Source organism: Rana temporaria, chromosome 10, assembly GCF_905171775.1.
Source record: "Rana temporaria chromosome 10, aRanTem1.1, whole genome shotgun sequence".
NCBI classification, from domain to species: domain Eukaryota; kingdom Metazoa; phylum Chordata; class Amphibia; order Anura; family Ranidae; genus Rana; species Rana temporaria.
The window spans coordinates 57,529,602-57,548,024 of NC_053498.1; the positions used below are offsets into that span (position 1 = coordinate 57,529,602).

The 18,423-nt window shown below is 47.3% G+C and overlaps 1 protein-coding gene and 1 pseudogene across 1 annotated transcript in view; both read right to left on the reverse strand.

Annotated features, from left to right (window-relative positions):
* LOC120916589 (dickkopf-related protein 3-like) overlaps positions 1-18,423 on the reverse strand; it is a 136,086-nt gene that overhangs the window by 26,016 nt on the left and 91,647 nt on the right. The gene's annotated exons all lie outside the window — the stretch shown is intronic.
* LOC120916134 lies at positions 253-6,710 on the reverse strand (annotated as a pseudogene).

Sequence of the window (18,423 nt, forward strand, 5' to 3'; positions counted from 1 at the left end):
AATTTAGTTTCAGGTGAGTGTATGGAGGCCATTAGGGCCAAAGCTACACCTTTGAAAAGATACACTTTAATCATTGGTGGCTTGCTGACTATACCTGGCGGTAGCAATTGAATCCAGTTGTGTCACTTGTAATGTCACTCTGTGTTGGTGTAACTAACCAACCAAAAGGGTGCTATTTAATACTGCAATGAATATATATATTATTTTTAATTTCCATATTCTTTTTATTGGTTGTGGCTTGGTTATGTCAATTCAACACCTGAAAAGCGACTGTACAAAAGGATTTTTTATCCTGAACAGAAACAATCTTTGCACTAAGGCACTAGTGTGGACATGAAGAGTGTAGAAAAGACTACTATGGTAAAAATGGCCAGTCAACAAGCAGCAACTGTCACAGTCACCATGGCACAAGCGGAAAGACTTATAAAAAGGGAGGTCTTCAGAGTGGTAATTGTTTTCAGCCACCAGTTAATTTAGCAACTCACTGGGTGCAAATAGAGGGTTTTCAGGTTCCATCTGGTGCCAACCATCAATGATAAATTTGCTAGTGTCAAGACCAACATAATCCAAGAGTTCAAAAGGGCCCATTGGATATCCAGCTCCTAATTTCATTGCAATGTCTATGTCTTCTTTAGAGGCGGACCGATTCCATCAAGTAGGGTACCAGAAGGCGGTTAACAATAAAGCCAGGAGTGTCCTTACATGACACGGGCATCTTTCCAAGTGCTTTGCTAAAATCGATGAGAGAGTCAAAAGTTGTCTGGCTTGTCATAGGGGCCTTAATGACCTCCACCAGCTTCATCATTGGGACAGGATTGAAGAAATGAAAGCCTCCAAACCGGTCCTGTCTGGTTGTGCAATTGGCGATGTCAGTTATTGGCAAGGATGAAGTGTTGCTGGCAAATATGGTATGTTCTGGGGCAAATTTATCCAGTCTCTTGAAGAGTTCATGTTTGACTTCCAAGTTTTCTACAATTGCTTCTACCACAAGATCAGTTGTCACGTACCTGGTGATGGGAGCCCAATGTGCAGGGAGCGGCCTCTCGTAAGCCTCTGACTCAGGAGCCCCTGGTAGAGCAGACAGGGAGTCAGGAGTGCAGAGGGGCACAAGTGCCTAGTAGTTGGCTTGAGTATTCGCTGGAAGCAGCAGCAGGAAGAAGCACCGAGGTCCTGGCAGGATGCTGGTAGCAAGCTGGAGTGGAGGTGCAGCACTATGGAACAGGAATCAAGCAGGTGAGGCAAGCCGGGTCAGCACAGATGGACAGTTCAGAGCCAGAGCAAAGTCCAAAGTGGTTGTCGAGGTTCAAGCCGGGTCGGTATAACAGGCGGGCAAAGACAGAGCCAAAGGTTGAGCAGGTGCGGTAGTCAGACGTAGCCGGGGTCAGAGGCAGGTTGCAAACAAGAGAGGTCAGAGGAAGCCGGGTCAGGTAATCAGGAAACAACAGGTTTACAGGTGCAGGTTCTTCAGGGAAACGCTGTAGACTGGACAGCAAGTTGGTGAGGGATCAGGCAGTTTATATATGGAGTTTTGGCGCCAAACACTGTCATCGTGCGCGTGCACCCGCACCGCGAGCGCCACCGACGCGCGCATGCGCGGGCAATCGCGCACCACCGTGCACGCGCCGGGAGCCAATTCTCCTGATACCGGAGGGTCGTCCATGACATTGCCCCCCCTCTACGGGCAGCCTCCGGATGCCCAACTGGGCCAACCTATTTGGATGCGCCCTTTTAAAGGCCAGGATCAGTCTCTTGGCATGGATGTTAGTCTCTGGTTCCCAGGAATTCTCGTCCGGGCCATAGCCCTTCCACTTCACCAGATATTGAACCTGGTTGCGTCTCTTCCTGCAGTCCAGGATGGACTCCACCTCGAATTCCTCTTCGCCATCGACAAGTACTGGTTTAGGAGGACCGGCATTCCGGTTGGTGAAGGGGTCCGGGACTGTAGGCTTGAGTAATGCCACATGAAAGACTGGGTGGATCCGGAAGAAGGCAGGTAATTTTAATTCATAGGCCACTTCATTAATCCTCCTAAGAATCTGGTAGGGACCCACAAACTTGGGACCTAATTTCCTAGATGGGCAGGCCAGTTTTAGGTTCAGGGTAGACAGCCAGACTTGGTCCCCTGGCGATAGGTCAAGTTCTCCTCTCCTCCTCCTGTCAAACACCTCCTTATTGTTTTCCTGGGTTTTTGCCATTGTCTCCTGGAGCAACTTATTGTTGGTGGTGAAGAAGTCCAAGGTTTCTTGGGCAGCCGGTACTGTACATTCCGGAATGTTGTTGGATAGAAATAGTGGATGAAAACCGTAATTGGCAAAAAATGGAGACTGCTTGGTAGCGGAATGGACAGAGTTATTGTAGGCAAATTCTGCAAGAGGCAACAGGGAGGCCCAATCATCCTGAGAAAAACTTGAGAAGCAACGCAAATACTGCTCGAGCGTCTGGTTGGTACACTCAGTCTGGCCGTTGGTCTGCGGGTGGTATGCAGACGAGAAAGAGAGGTCAATTTTCAGGGCTCCACATAGTGATTTCCAAAACCTTGACGTGAATTGTACCCCCCCGATCAGATACAATATTAGCGGGTATGCCATGGAGTCTCACTATCTCTTTGACAAATACTTTTGCTGTTTCATAGGCAGAAGGTGTTCCGATCATAGGCAAAAAGTGGGCCATTTTAGAGAGTCTATCCACCACCACGAAGATGGTGGTGTAACCTTCCGATGGAGGGAGCTCAACAATAAAGTCCATGGATATCATCCTCCATGGTTTTTCTGGGACAGGTAGTGGCTTTAACAATCCCCAAGCTCTAGCTCTGCTGCCCTTGTTTTGGATGCAGGTAGTGCAGGATTCTACGTAGCTTCTGCAGTCCCGGGATAACTGTGGCCACCAGAAGGTACGCTGGAGAAGTTCAGATGTCTTGTGGACTCCGAAGTGGCCAGCTAATTCATGGTCGTGACAAGACTTGAGGACTGCTACCCGTAGTTGTTGGGGCACAAAGATCCTATCCTTGTTCCATAACAGGTTGTCCCTTAACTGTGAGGTTGGATCTGATGATGTAGGGATCTCTGAGGAGGCCTGCTTAATTTGGGACAGGAGGTCCCCTTGTAACACAAGGAAGTTGCCGGAGACTAGGATGGTATCTGGGGAAGAAGGGGCTTCCGGCCCATTAAACATCCGGGAAAGTGCATCAGGTTTGGTATTTTTTGATGGAAAGAAAACCTGGTAAAAAAGAGTGCTCACCTGGCCTGGCGTGGCTTCAGTCTTTTAGCACCCTTCAGGTACTCTAAGTTTTTATGATCGGTGAAGATCAGGATAGGGTGTGCTGCACCCTCCAGAATGTAGCGTCATTCCTCGAGGGCGGCTTTAATCGCCAAAAGTTCCCTGTTCCCGACATCATAATTCCTCTCAGCTTCCGATAACTTGCGAGAGAAGAACGCAACTGGATGCAGCAGGGCCTTGGGTCCCTGTCTCTGGGAGAGCACCGCTCCGACCGCCACCTCCGATGCGTCGACTTCCAGGATATAGGGTAAGGCTGGATCAAGGTGCTTCAAGATGGAGGCCGAGGTGAACAGACCCTTAAGGGTAGCAAAAGCAACCTGGGCTTCGGGAGACCACTGGAACCGAGTGCCTTGCCTGGTTAAATTTGTAATGGGGGTGATGATGGAGGAGAAGTCCTTAATGAATTTTCGATAAAAGTTTGCGAATCCCACGAAGCGCTGGATCGCTTTCTTGTCGGTGGGAGCGGGCCAGTCCATAATGGCGGTGACCTTCTGTGGGTCCATTTTAATACCTTCTGCCGAGATGATTAGTCCCAGGAATTGGATACTTTCTCGCTCAAATTCACACTTTTCGGATTTGGCATACAGGCTATGTTGACGAAGCCGGGCAAGTACTTTTCGGACGTGTTCTCGATGGACTGACAGGGAAGAGGAGAAGATCAGGAAGTCATCCAGATAGATTATGACAAACAGGTCGAGGTAGTCTCTGAATATGTCATTTACAAAATGTTGGAAGGTTGCAGGGGCATTACAAAGACCGAAGGGCATAACAAGGTATTCAAAATGCCCGAATCGGGGCAGAACGCGGTCTTCCATTCGTCGCCATCTCTAATGCGTACCAGATTATAAGCCCCGCGGAGATCAAGTTTGGTAAAGATGGTAGCAGCTCCAAGTCTCTGAAATAATTCGGGGACCAGCGGAAGAGGGTACCTATTCTTGATCGTAATTTTATTTAAGTCCCGGTAATCTACGCAGGGGCGTAGAGAATGGTCCTTCTTCTCCACAAAGAATATTCCAGCTCCAGCGGGAGATGTTGAAGGACGTATGAAGCCTCTTTCTAAGTTTTCGTCTACCTTAAGGCGCCCAGTTCTAATTCAGTCAAAGGGAAGATTCTTCCGAATGGGATTTCTGCTCCAGGAAGAAGTTCAATTGGGCAGTCGTAAGACCTATGTGGTGGTAGGGTCTCAGCGCCCTTTTTAATGAAAACGTCCAAAAAACTGTGGTAGGCCTCTGGGACTAATAGACGGTTCTCGGCTTCGTTTTCCAGACATAACAGGGGGGACGAGATGACAGATTCCTGAAGGCAATGCTGGCGGCAATAAGAAGAAGGGAAATGGATCTTCCCAGAATCCCAATCAATCTGCGGGTTGTGAGCCCTCAGCCAGGGCATGCCCAGAATGATGGGAAACATTGGGGACTCGATGATATCTAGGCATAGTAACTCCCAATGGTTGTTGGAGATGAGAGCATAGAAGGGTACTGTTTCTTGTGTAACAGGGCCGGATCTGAAGACTGATCCATCGGCTAAATGAACGGCAAGTTTCTGGCATCTGGGTCGCAGCGGAATGCCATGTTGGGTGGCAAAAGATGCGTCCATGAAGCCACTACAGGCACCAGAATCAATAATTGCGGGGGCCTGGACGTTCCTTCCTGGGAGCTGTAAAGAGATGGAGATAGCCAGATGAGTGTCAATGTTACGTAATGTGGAGAGAAAAGCAGATGAGAGGGTTGAGCACTTACGGATCTTGGCCGGGCAAGTCCTCACATAGTGGCCTGATTCTCCGCAATACAGACAGAGGTTGTTGATCCGGCGCCGCTGGCGCTCTTTTTCCGGGGTCAGAGATGGGCGGAGCAGGCCTAGCTGCATTGGTTCCGAGGTATCGGTAGAGGCTGGTACAGGGTTGGGAGGAACTGGATAAGGAGAACTGGGTACGCGTGGCATCATCCATACTGGGCGTGTAGACGCGCTGGGCGTGCGCTCAGCTCGGCTTTCCGTCAGTCGCCTGTCAATCTGGACGGACAGAAGAATGAGTGCTTCAAGCGTAGCAGGGATGCCAACTCGGGCTAGTTCATCCTTTAAAGGTTCCGAAAGGCCCATACGTAACTGGTGACGCAGGTCAGCATCATTCCAATTAGTATCGGAGCTCCACTGTCTGAACTCCACCACATAGTCTTCTACCGCCCTGCGCCCCTGTTGTAGCGCACACAATGCCGCTTCTGCGGTAGCCGCCAGCTGGGTATCTTCATAGATGAGGTCCATTGCTTGGAAAAAGGTACTCAGCAAGTTGAGGCAATCTTCCTTACGTTCCAAGAGGCGATGGGCCCAAGTCTGAGGTTCACCTGATAACAATGCGATGACGAACCCCACTTTTGTGGATTCAAGTGAAAAGGTCCTGGGTTGTAGAGCGAAAAAAAGTTCACAAGCGTTGCAAAAAGCTCTGTACTTGGTTCGGTCCCCAGAAAATCTTTCTGGAGTAGAGACTCTGGGCTCAGGCGGTATCATCACGAATGAGGGGGCCGCGGAGGTTCCAGATGCGGCTGGGGCTGCTGCGGACAAGGTCTGAATACGTCCTTCCAGACGGGTATACCCTTCTTGCAGGTTTCTTACAGCGGCCGTGAGGCCATCCAGGTGACGGCATAAGTCCTCCATGGGAGACGCTCCCTGCGTGGGCTCGGACATGGCTGTCCAGTACTGTCACGTACCTGGTGATGGGAGCCCAATGTGCAGGGAGCGGCCTCTCGTAAGCCTCTGACTCAGGAGCCCCTGGTAGAGCAGACAGGGAGTCAGGAGTGCAGAGGGGCACACGTGCCTAGTAGTTGGCTTGAGTAGTCGCTGGAAGCGGCAGCAGGAAGAAGCACCGAGGTCCTGGCAGGATGTTGGTAGCAAGCTGGAGTGGAGGTGCAGCACTATGGAACAGGAATCAAGCAGGTGAGGCAAGCCGGGTCAGCACAGACAGACAGTTCAGAGCCAGAGCAAAGTCCAAAGGGGTTGTCGAGGTTCAAGCTGGGTCGGTATAACAGGCGGGCAAAGACAGGGCCAAGGGTTGAGCAGGTGCGGTAGTCAGACGTAACCGGGGTCAGAGGCAGGTTGCAAACAAGAGAGGTCAGAGGAAGCCGGGTCAGGTAATCAGGAAACAACAGGTTTACAGGTGCAGGTTCTTCAGGGAAACGCTGTAGACTGGACAGCAAGTTGGTGAGGGATCAGGCAGTTTATATATGGAGTTTTGGCGCCAAACACTGTCATCGTGCGTGCGCACCCGCACGCGCGCCGCAAGCGCCACCGACGCGCGCGCCGGGAGCGGAGTCTCCTGATACTGGAGGGTCGTCCATGACATCAGTGCTGTGTACTATTGCTGCGGCGTCTGTGCTTGTGCTTAGGTTTGAAAAAAATATAGGGAAGGGGAATAACAATAAGGCACTCACACTGGCCCACATCCGAAATATTGGTTCAAAAAAAGAAAAGTTGTACTACACTGGGTAGCGACATGGCGGACTTTAGAGGGCAATAACAGGGACATTTATCGTTATAAAAATAAAGTTTAATTACAAAGTAGTACGTATACAAATAAATTTCTTATTAAAAAATGTTATCAAAAAAGAGAACATAGATACATATTTGAGCAATAAAACGTCTCGCCGACGCGTTTCGCCTTGCGGCTTCTTCTGGACGAGTTGTATGGTTTTATAACATGGAAGTATTGCTACTTGTATGTGTCAATTGAGTCGGCGGTCATCCGCATCCATCACACATCATTGGGGTAGTACCAAAAATAAGTGCGTAAGCCGGGTAACAAGGAAAAAGAAACGATCTCCTGATGGTATGGGAAGCCACAGTAATATTAGGTTCTCAAGGGTAGTATAAAAAGGCAACAACCGGGACCAGCAAGGCAGAAAACAGGTGGAAAAGACCTTGAGGGAAAATAGATTCCGTCGCTAGGTGACCCCACTGTACTGTCCACAATAGAGGGCAGATCAGAAGGCTTTAGAGACCTTGAAGCCTACGAAGTAGTGTGTGTCCCGGGGAGGTAGCAGCCTGTGCTCCACTGTGGAGCACAGGCTGCTACCTCCCCGGGACACACACTACTTCGTAGGCTTCAAGGTCTCGACGGAATCTATTTTCCCTCAAGGTCTTTTCCACCTGTTTTCTGCCTTGCTGGTCCCGGTTGTTGCCTTTTTATACTACCCTTGAGAACCTAATATTACTGTGGCTTCCCATACCATCAGGAGATCGTTTCTTTTTCCTTGTTACCCGGCTTACGCACTTATTTTTGGTACTACCCCAATGATGTGTGATGGATGCGGATGACCGCCGACTCAATTGACACATACAAGTAGCAATACTTCCATGTTATAAAACCATACAACTCGTCCAGAAGAAGCCGCAAGGCGAAACGCGTCGGCGAGACGTTTTATTGCTCAAATATGTATCTATGTTCTCTTTTTTGATAACATTTTTTAATAAGAAATTTATTTGTATACGTACTACTTTGTAATTAAACTTTATTTTTATAACGATAAATGTCCCTGTTATTGCCCTCTAAAGTCCGCCATGTCGCTACCCAGTGTAGTACAACTTTTCTTTTTTTGTGCTTAGGTTTGATAATGTTTTTTTAAGGAACTGAGATGATTCCTCAGGCTTGTCTGCAAACATCTTCTTGGCAACCCTCTTCAAGCTCTCCTCTATATTTTTGGGGGACTTTTTCAAGATTTCATCAGTCTGGTCTACTAATACTACCGTGTATCCTGTTGCTGCAGCCACCTGTGCTATCCAGGAGCCCATCAGGCCGCCCCCGATCACAGTGACATGCTTGATGGCCAGCTTCTTGGCGGCAGTGCTGCTGGACATACAGGCGACGAGCTGCTGGCTAGCGGAGATCATGTCTGCTAAGAAGTGTGTGGGGTGAAGGACCTACTGCAATGAATATTATACTGTGGATAATACTCAATTAAAAAAATTGGTGTTTTTCTTTTTTGAACAATTTTGTTAAAATAAAGATGTACATGTGTTTTTAACCCTAATATCTATGCCTAAAAAGTCCATATTTTCCTTGCAAACTTTCTTCCATGTAATAGTAGGATATGGTATAGTGCAGGGGTAGTGAATTAAAATTCACGGGGGTCCGGACGGAAAAAAATTCTTCCAGCGGAGGTCCGAATGTCATATTGGTGCTATGATGCCACATGATATACTCCACTTCACAGCGCCCCCCCACCACACACCTTTAAGACCCACACACCATCGAAATCGACATAAAAATCTCAAAATACATTTCTTTAATTTTTATGCAGCACAGATCAGTTGCGGTGCATAGAAACAGAATGCATTTTGTACCACACTGCTCAGCACGCAGGGGCGCTGTTTCAATGTGAACAGGACACATAGAAAACAGACCTGTGTTTTGCCAGTGCAAAAATCATAGAACCCCTTTTACATCAGTGTCCTCAGCCCCCCCCCCCCTTACATCACATCCCCCTGCCCTATCACAAACCCCCCATTACAGACTGACCCCCCCAAATCACAGATCCCCCTTTTCCAGACTGACCCCCCAAATCACAGACCCCCATCACATACCAATCCCCCCCAATCACAGATGGACACCCCCAGCACAGACTGATTCCCCACAATCACAGATGGACCCCCCAATCACAGACTGAACCCCCACAATCACAGATCGCCCTATTACAGGCTGACCCCCCCCCCCAAATCAGTTCCCCTAAATCACAGACCCCCTATTACAGACTGACCCCCAATCACAGATGGACCCCCCCCAATCACAGATGGACCCCCCACAATCACAGACCACCCCATCACAGACTGAACCCCCCCACAATCACACACCCCCCCCCCAAATCAGACTGATCCCCCCAATTACAAACTGAACCCCCCACAATCACAGAACACCCCATCACAGACTGAACCCCCCCACAATCACCCCCCCCCCCAAATCAGACTGATCCCCCCCAATTACAAACTGAACCCCCCACAATCACAGAACACCCCATCACAGACTGAACCCCCCACAAACACAGATCCCCCATCACAGACTGACCCCCCAAATCAGACCCCCTATAACAGACTGTCCCACCAATCACAGACTGACCCCCCAATCACAGACCCCACTATCATAGACTGATCCCCCCACAATCACAGACTGAACCCCCCCCCCCACAATCACAGACCTCCCCAATTACAGACCACCCCATCACAGACTGAACCCCCCCCCCACAATCACAGATCCCCCCCTATCACAGACTGACCCACCAATCACAGACTGACCCCCCAAATCAGACTTAACCCCCCCCCCAATTACAAACTGAACCCCCCCACCCACAATCACAGAACACCCCATCTTAGACTGAACCCCCCACAATCACAGATCTCCCTATCACAGACTGACCCCCCCCAAATCAGACCCCCTATCACAGACTGACCCACCAATCAGACGGACCCCCCAAATTCACAGACCCCCCCATCACAGACTGAACAACCCCCTCCCTACAATAACAGACCCCCCCCCCCATCGCAGACTGACTTCCCCCCATCACAATCCTCTCAATAGCAAACCCCTGTCCTGTCCTGTCGTGCACAGCACAACACTCCCCCTCCCCACAGAAAACCTACCTTCTTCACACAGGACATGGAGCGTGGCCGCTCTGGACAATGGGCGGGACCTTTCCCATTAAAAGCGAGTGATTTGTTGCTGGGACCAACCTGCTGCCTAGCAACCAATCACCCACTTTTTAACTTAAAAAGTCCCGCCCATTGTCCAGCGCGGTCGTGATTCATGTTTGTGTGAATAAGGCAGACAGGCAGTGTGGGGAGGGGGGAGTGCAGAGACGGCACAGACCTGCTGCGCCTGCCATGCTGTGTATATAGCGGCATCCGCAGGCGGGCGAGCCGGCCACAGAGACACACAGGCGAGGCTGCGGTCCGGGTAGAATGGCCACTGGGGCCGGAACCGGACCGCGGTCCGCCATTTAGTGACGCCCGGTATAGTGTATTTTGTTGGTGTCCACAGTGCCACCTTGTGGTGACACTTTTCACAAGTGATTAGTCTATCCCTTCTTAGGTTTATTAGGAATGCTGCTGCCAGACTTATCTACTTTATTAACCATACAGGCCCGGATTCACAAAGCACTTGCGCCGATGTATCTCGAGATACGCCGCGTAAGTGCAAATATGCGCCGTCGTATCTGTGTGCCGTGCCCACAAAACTAAGATACGCCTAAAAACAGGCTTCATTCAACCAACGTAACTTGCCTACGCCGGCGTAGAGTGGGCGCATATTTACGCTGGATGCATGTGGCGCTCCCATTGATTTTCTATGCAAATGAGGAAGATACGCTGATTCACGATCGTACTTGCGCCCTACGCAGGCTACGACTGGTGTGCGTAAGTTGTACGTACGGCATAAAGTTATGCCCCATAAAGGAGGTGTAACTCAGCAGCATCCATCCAAAGGGCTGCACCAGGAAACACAAGCCCGCGTATTTTACGTAGTTTACGTTGGACGTAAATCTGACTAGGCGTAGGTTACGTTCACGCCGTAGGCCAGGGATATGCAATTAGCGGACCTTCAGCTGTTGCAGAACTATCCCATGAGGCATAGCAAGACTCTGACAGCCATAAGCATGACACCCAGAGGCAGAGGCATGATGGGATTCGTAGTTTTGCAACAGCTGGAGGTCCGCTAATTGCTTATTCCTGCCGTAGGCAGTGATCCGCCGTATCTTAGGTAGTTGTTCAGACGTGATTGTGAGCATTCGCACTGGGATGCGTCCACGGGACGGCGCATGCACCGTTCGTTATACGTATCTGTCTGGCGCTCGGTCCATCATTTGCATGGGGTCACGCCTCATTTGCATGGCTCACGCCCACTTCCACCTACGCCGGCTTACGCCTAGGAAACCCAGAGCAGTTTTGGGAGGAAGTGCTTTGTGAATTCCATGCTTGTCTCTCTGCACTGCGTCATCGTAGCGTAAAGGAGATACGCTACGGCGGCATAAATGTGTGCCGCTGTTTTTGAATCCGGGCCACAGTGTCCACTTCACCTCTCAGCCATCCCTGATCTCCCTTCTGTTCAAAATGCAAACCACTAACAACAATGACATAATACAAAACCACTCCCAACTCTGCTTCCAGCTACATCACATAGTCGGTAAGGCTGAAACCTAGTTTTAAAATATCACCCAAATCATCTTCTTCACATCTCCCAGGACCCCCTACTATGTTATCTTGTTATATTCTTGTTAATAGAGTTATACAGAGCATCTACCATCCTCTGAAACTGCCTATCTCAATCTCTCCAGCTATCTCTTATGCCGCGTACACACCATCGCTTTCTGCGATGGAAAAAAACGTCATTTTCAAAAACGTCAATTTAATTGACCGTGTGTGGGCAAAAACGTCGTTTTATGTCTTCTAAAAAACGACAGAAAAAAATTGAAGCATGCTTCAATTTTATGTGTCGTTTTTGGCCGACGTCGTTTTCTGTGTTCTAAACATTGACCGTGTGTACGTAAAAACGTCGATTTAAGCCCGCGCATGCTCAGAAGCAAGTTAGGAGACGGCAGCGCTCATTCATGTAAAACGACTGTTCAGAATGGAATCAGCACATTCGTTAAGGTGTTTTTCAGCTTATAGACAAGAAAATAAAGCGCTTCTTTAACCCCTGCTTTTAACTGCTATCCAGAAATGGACGTTTGTTGCGGCTGATCTTGTTGCATAGTTATGACAAGCTTTTAATTAGTTTCTTTCTTGTTTGATAATGTTTATGTTTGTGTTCTGTTATTTAGTTGTATCTTCCATCTTAAACATTTTAAATATATATATTGGTCCACCTTATTTTTTTTTTTTTAATTTTTGTCACCAATTTGATTAGTAATCTCTATTTTGTTTTTATTTAGGAGTGTGTGAAGTGTCTGCAACAACCTAATTTTTTAGTTAACTCACCCACAAGCATGTTTTTTGACCTTGTTAATGTTTGCATTATTTATTTTGTAATGGGTCTGCCCATTCAATACTGATCTCTCAAATCTACAATAAAGAAACATGTTGAAATTTGGCTGAAAAATTAACATTTATTTTAGTCTTCCTAAAAATTTCAAACAAAAAAGGTGGCAACCCAAAAACACAACATAATAAAAACAAAGATGCCAAGGTAGGCAGCACTTTAGAGCATGCTTGATTTTTTCTGAAAACAAGGGTCCCCGAAGCCACAAATACAGCCTGTGAGTCCACATAAAAATTCCATCAGGGGCACCGTATTATTTCTTGGCCTTTTTCTTCCCAGCAGCCTTCCCTGCAGTCTTCCCTGCAGCCTTCCCGGTAGCCCGAGTCCTTGGGGGCTGGGTTCCTGGAGGAGATGAGGTGGCAGGAGCCAGAGCAGCCTCATGAGGTGGAGGAGCAGGAGCAGGTGCAGGAGCAGGAGCAGGAGCAGGAGCAGGAGCAGGAGGAGCAGCAAGGACAGGAGGAGCAATCCGCACAATGTGGGTGTCGTCATCGAGCTGCCCCAGGGATGCCATGGTTATGGCTTGGAAGATGAGGAGTTCGCAGCGCACACGCTGGCTCTGCTCCAGATTGTACATCTTGGCTGCAATGAGCGCTGCGAACCCCTCAACTTCACTGGGTGGCTCTCGGATGGCTGCAGTAGCTTGGCGAAGCAGGCCCTGGGTCTCCTCCTCCATTTGTCGCATACTCCTGAGCCGTTTATTGGGATTGCGGAATGGAGGGATCCGGGAGATGGTATCCCGCCGGCGTGCCTCCTGGGTCCCACTGGGGCCTGCCACCTCCTGGCTCCCAGTGGGCTCTGCCACCTCCTGCCTTGCAGTTGGCCCTGGCTCCTCCTGGCTCCCTGTGGGCCCTGTCTCTTCCTGGCTCCCTGTGGGCCCTGGCTCTTCCTGGCTCCCTGTGGGCCCTGGCTCTTCCTGGCTTGGGTCTGCCTGTGTATCAAAAAAAGGAACATATGTTATTTGTGTTTGTCATTAATCACACACATTTTTACAATCATGAGTGATGCAAATTGAATGTCAATATATATTACACACAGGGTCGCCATCCTTAATTATGTGGCCCCTTAAACACCTTCAGACATGGTCCCCCTGGAATTATGTGGGTTGTTGCATGCCTAATTTAGTAAATAAGTGGCCTTTTCCCCAAAAATTAATTTATTCAATTTAGTGTCAACTAGATAGTACTCAAAAAGGGTGTCTTCCATCTGGGACCCCTTGCAGGTGTATTGCGTTACTCCCCCCTACTGGCCTATCTGAAAATGCCACCCACTCCTTCATAAACATTATTAATTTGCCCATTTTGACCCCATCATGTTTTCCCACTACTGACTATTGATCCTATCCCTAAACTTACGAGATTCACATAGAATTTAGAACAATAGTAACATACATTTACCATTATTACTATACTTGTCATATACTAACTAAATTCATACAAAAAACACATACCATTCTCCATGGCTCACAATTGGGGTCCTCCAGGAACTCTTCCTCTTCCTCCGAGCTTGCCTGCTCTTGTCTGCAGGGAACACTGGAGGATTGGCTGCTGGGAAGCTGGGAGCTACCTCTTGGGGGAAGGGTAGACATGGATGTCCTGGTCTCAATGTGGTCGTCCAGGAACTGCAGCTGACTATAGTACCACAGGGTTGGTTTGTATATGGAGTCAGCTGCAGCCCCAGACCTCATTGAGGCCAGGACTTGGACCCGTTGGGCCCTGTAGGTGCCCCTGATGGAATTGATTTTGCTTTTCACAGTGGCTGTTGTGGCGTTGGGGACCCTTGTTTTCACAAAAACAAGCATGCTCTGTCTAGCTTTCTCCCTGGCATCTTTGTTTTTATTTATTGTGCTTTTGGTTTGCCACAGAACTGGATGTTCCTTCCATTTTTGGATGAATTCTGTCAGGAACTCCGCATCCTTGAAGGCATCCATTCTTTCTGCACATGAAACAGAAGCCAAAACATAATGTAATTAAAGGCACTAGCTTACTTCTCCTAACTAGCCCACAAACTCATTCCCTATTCACTATAATAAAGTCGGAATAAAAAACTTACGTCTCGTCGTTAGGAAAGATCGTGATTTACGCCTTCTTCCACAGACTATGCACGCCGTTTACAAACACGTCCCATCCCTTTTACACTACGCACGCGTGACGCTCCGCACGACACCCCGCCCCTGACGTTCGGTATCGTCCTTTCCACGCCCCTTCTCTGTCGTTTGGTGAGTGAGAAAAGATGGACAACATGGAGGTGTATTCTAGCTCAAGCCAGGAGGCAGGCCAGGCCCAACCACGCCGCAGATTCCGGTGCAGAGCCTCCAATATGAGTTTTCAGGAAATGGTGGAGATGGTCACCATATTGAGGAGGGAGGACTATGATGCCAAGCATGGCCCCTACATGCATCCCAATAAAGTAAAAGCCCAAATTATGGAGAAGGTCATCCGTAGGCTCCAGCGGAAGTTTGGGAAAACCAGGAGCAGAGAGCACCTGCGCAAAAGGTGGTCGGATTTAAAAAAAAGGGAACCCCACCAACTTTACAGAATTAATAGGGTGATTCGAAGAAGAAGTAAGTTTTTTCCATGTGTATTTAATTATTTTGGTGTGTTCTTTGTGCCATTTTTTTTTTTTTTGCCAGGTTGACCATAAAATGAATATTATGAATGTGGACGCATGATGCAGTCGTCGTAGTCGTCGTTCATTCGGTGACTTTCAATAATCCAAGACCATATTAATGAGAAATGGCATCATGCCTAGTTTGCATGTGCAAAGGGGAGTTGAAGCACTGTATCTGAACAAAAATCGTAAATTTATGAATTGTGGGCGAATGAACGATGACTCCTATGACCAATTAGTCGACACAAATATGAAAGTTGTGACATTTTTGGGGCTTAAAAAAAAGGTGTATTCAATTCTGGAATAGATGGAAATGTGTTTCAGCTTATTTTAGAAGAAACGTAAATACCTTGAGATTCACAAAAAGGAGCGTTTGCTACTCCTTTTTTTATTGAACATGTGTACTCAGTAGCACAATTGTTTGTCACAATCACAACCTATGTTGGGTCACACACAGGGGTGAGCAGATCCAGGGGAGACTTGTTTAGCTTACATATCTAAAATTAAAAATTGGGTTAACAGATTTGACATTACTTTGTGAATGGATTAAATACTGGTCTATTTTCTTGATAATTGTTTAAAAATCAACAATAGTGACCTTTTGTTTATCATTTATTAATTTTTGGGTGTCATTTCATGCCGCTCGTAATGGTTGAACCTCATGTTTTCCCTTTCTTCAATCTTGTAGGGCACAATGAAGCAGAAAGGCAGGAGGCACAAGCCAATCAAGCCACACCCCCGAGGGATGTAGAGGAAGAGGAACCTGCCTCAACATCCGGTAAAGTAACATCTACCACATTTTCTGTGAATATAGATATAGGCATACAATCTTTTAACACATGTTTTGGTTCCACATTTCAGGAGGAAATCGGGCTGGTCAGGGACTGGACACGTATAGTGCCCAGCTCCTCATCGGCGAGGTTCTCACCTGCAGGGCCCAAGTCGAGGACATACGTCTGACCTGCCGTGAAATACGCCACAAAGCAAAGACGCTGGAACGGCAGCTTAAAAATGTTATTAATGTTTTGGGGAGGGTTTAATTGTTTGTGTATTTTCTTTTTTCCTTGAATTTGAAAAAAAAAAAAAAAAAAAAACTAAATTATATTTTGTACTAATCAAAAAAGACCAAAAAAAATTATATTTTGTACTAATCAAAAAAGACCAAAAAAAAAATAAAAAATTATATTTTGTACTAATCAAAAAAGACCAAAAAAAAAAAAAAAAAATTATATTTTGTACTAATCAAAAAAGACCAAAAAAAAAATTATATTTTGTACTAATCAAAAAAGACCAAAAAAAACAAAAAAAAATGATTTGTTGTACTAATCAAAAATAAAAAAGTAACAAATAAATAACATTTTGGACTCCAAACAATTTGTGTGTAGTTATTGGTATCAATGCAGACTCATTCAATTACTCAGGCATATTTGTAGAGTTATTAAGATTTAACACTCATGGGAATTTATGACATCCCAAACACATGGCTGGATGAGAACCTAGGAAAAAGAAACATTACCCCCCAAAACTTACAAATAACTAAAATCAAACAAATAAACACTGTTTCATCAAACAAAAAGTAAATTTAATTATTTAGTCAAGATCAGGCATTGCAATGGCCCCCCTCCCCATAAAATAGTCCACATAGGATTGACGCACTGCACGTGCGGTTTGGGGGGCCAAGCCTCTATGGCTAGCCTGATGTCCCGGCTCCGGAGCCACAAGATCAGCCTCATCAGGCAATACCGTCAGGTAAGTTTGAGAATTTCGTTTCAAAAAATTGTGCAAAATGCAACAAGATAGGATGATGTAATTCCACTTGTATTCCGCCAGGTTTATTGCTGTTAAAAACAATCTGAATCGGCTGGCCATGATTCCAAAGGCATTCTCTACCACACGTCTTGCTCTGGCCAGCCGATAATTAAAAACCCTCCTCTCATGGGTGAGGGTGCGTACGGGAAATGGCCTCATGAGGTGGGGACCCAAACCAAAAGCCTCATCTGCTACAAACACGAAGGGCAGACCCTCTTCGTTCTCCTCCGCAGGTGGCAATCCTAGGTCCTCCAACCGAAGCCGTTGGGCGAACTCCGTCTCCGCAAACACACCGCCGTCCGACATCCGGCCATTTTTCCCAACATCCACGTACAAGAACTCGTAATTTGCAGAGACCACCACCATCAAAACAACGCTGTGGAACCCCTTGTAATTGAAGAAATGGGATCCACTATGGGGTGGGGGCACAATGCGGATGTGCTTGCCATCAATGGCTCCTCCGCAGTTCGGAAAGTTCCAACGCTGGGAGAAGTCCGCTGCCACAGTCTGCCATTCCTGTGGCGTGGTGGGGAACTGGATAGAAAGAAAATAAAAAATACATTAAAACAAAGATTTTGAACAGAATATAGCTAAAATTACAAGGGATCCCACCAACAATTCCACAAAAAAGGTTAGTATTTAAAAATAACATGTGAACACTTAAGCATATTAATCACCCCCCTCTGATGTTGAAAAAATATATTTAGGGGGAGTGGGGCTCAAGATGAGTTTCTCACATGAGAAACAACCCCCCAAAAAAAATCTAACTAAGAAAAATAATTATTAGTATGTAGTTCAAAAATCTAGGGGGGGGGGGGGGGGGTTTGGACAATGGAGGCCACAAATAAACGGGGATATAGGGACACACAAAATGCAGCACTACAATGGAGGCCACAAATAAACGGGGATATAGGGACACACAAAATGCAGCACTACAATGGAGGCCACAAATAAACGGGGATATAGGGACACACAAAATGCAGCACTACAATGGAGGCCACAAATAAACGGGGATATAGGGACTATGCTAGGTGGGTTTGGCCACAACATAGAATGATGGACAGGTTGGCTAAATTAAATAAACATGTAGGGCTTTACTAATTGTGTAGAACAGCATACATAGAGACAAAGTGAGCATTCTGAGCATATTAGAAAAGTTTTTTTTTTTTTTTTTTTTTTGGGACATAGTTTGACCATTGAAAGAACACCACTTACCTTAACATAGTCCTCCTGAAGAACCTGAATGATGGCCGAACAGGTCTCAGGGATTATGAGGCCCAGAGCCTGGGGGGAGATGCCCGTCGAGAACTTCAAGTCCTGCAGACTTCTCCCTGTTGCAAGGTAGCGCAACGTAGCAACTAGCCTCTGCTCAGCAGTGATGGCTTCCCGCATAACGGTGTCCTGCCTGGTGATATATGGCGACACCAAAGCCAAAAGCTGCTGAAATACGGGGTCAGACATCCTAAGAAAATTCCTGAAATCATCAGGGTTATTTTCTCGGATCTCCCGCAGCAGAGGCATATGAGAGAACTGGTCCCTGCGTAGCAACCAGTTCTTGGTCCACAACCTCCTCCTCACCCTGTTCATGGACCGTCGCTGGGATGCAGCACACATCCTAACAACAAGCACAGCACGATCTCGGCGACGAGTTCGTACCCGCAACATGGCTAGAAAACGGTCGTCAAATCAGATCAGACTAAAAATTACGCCCTGAAGTA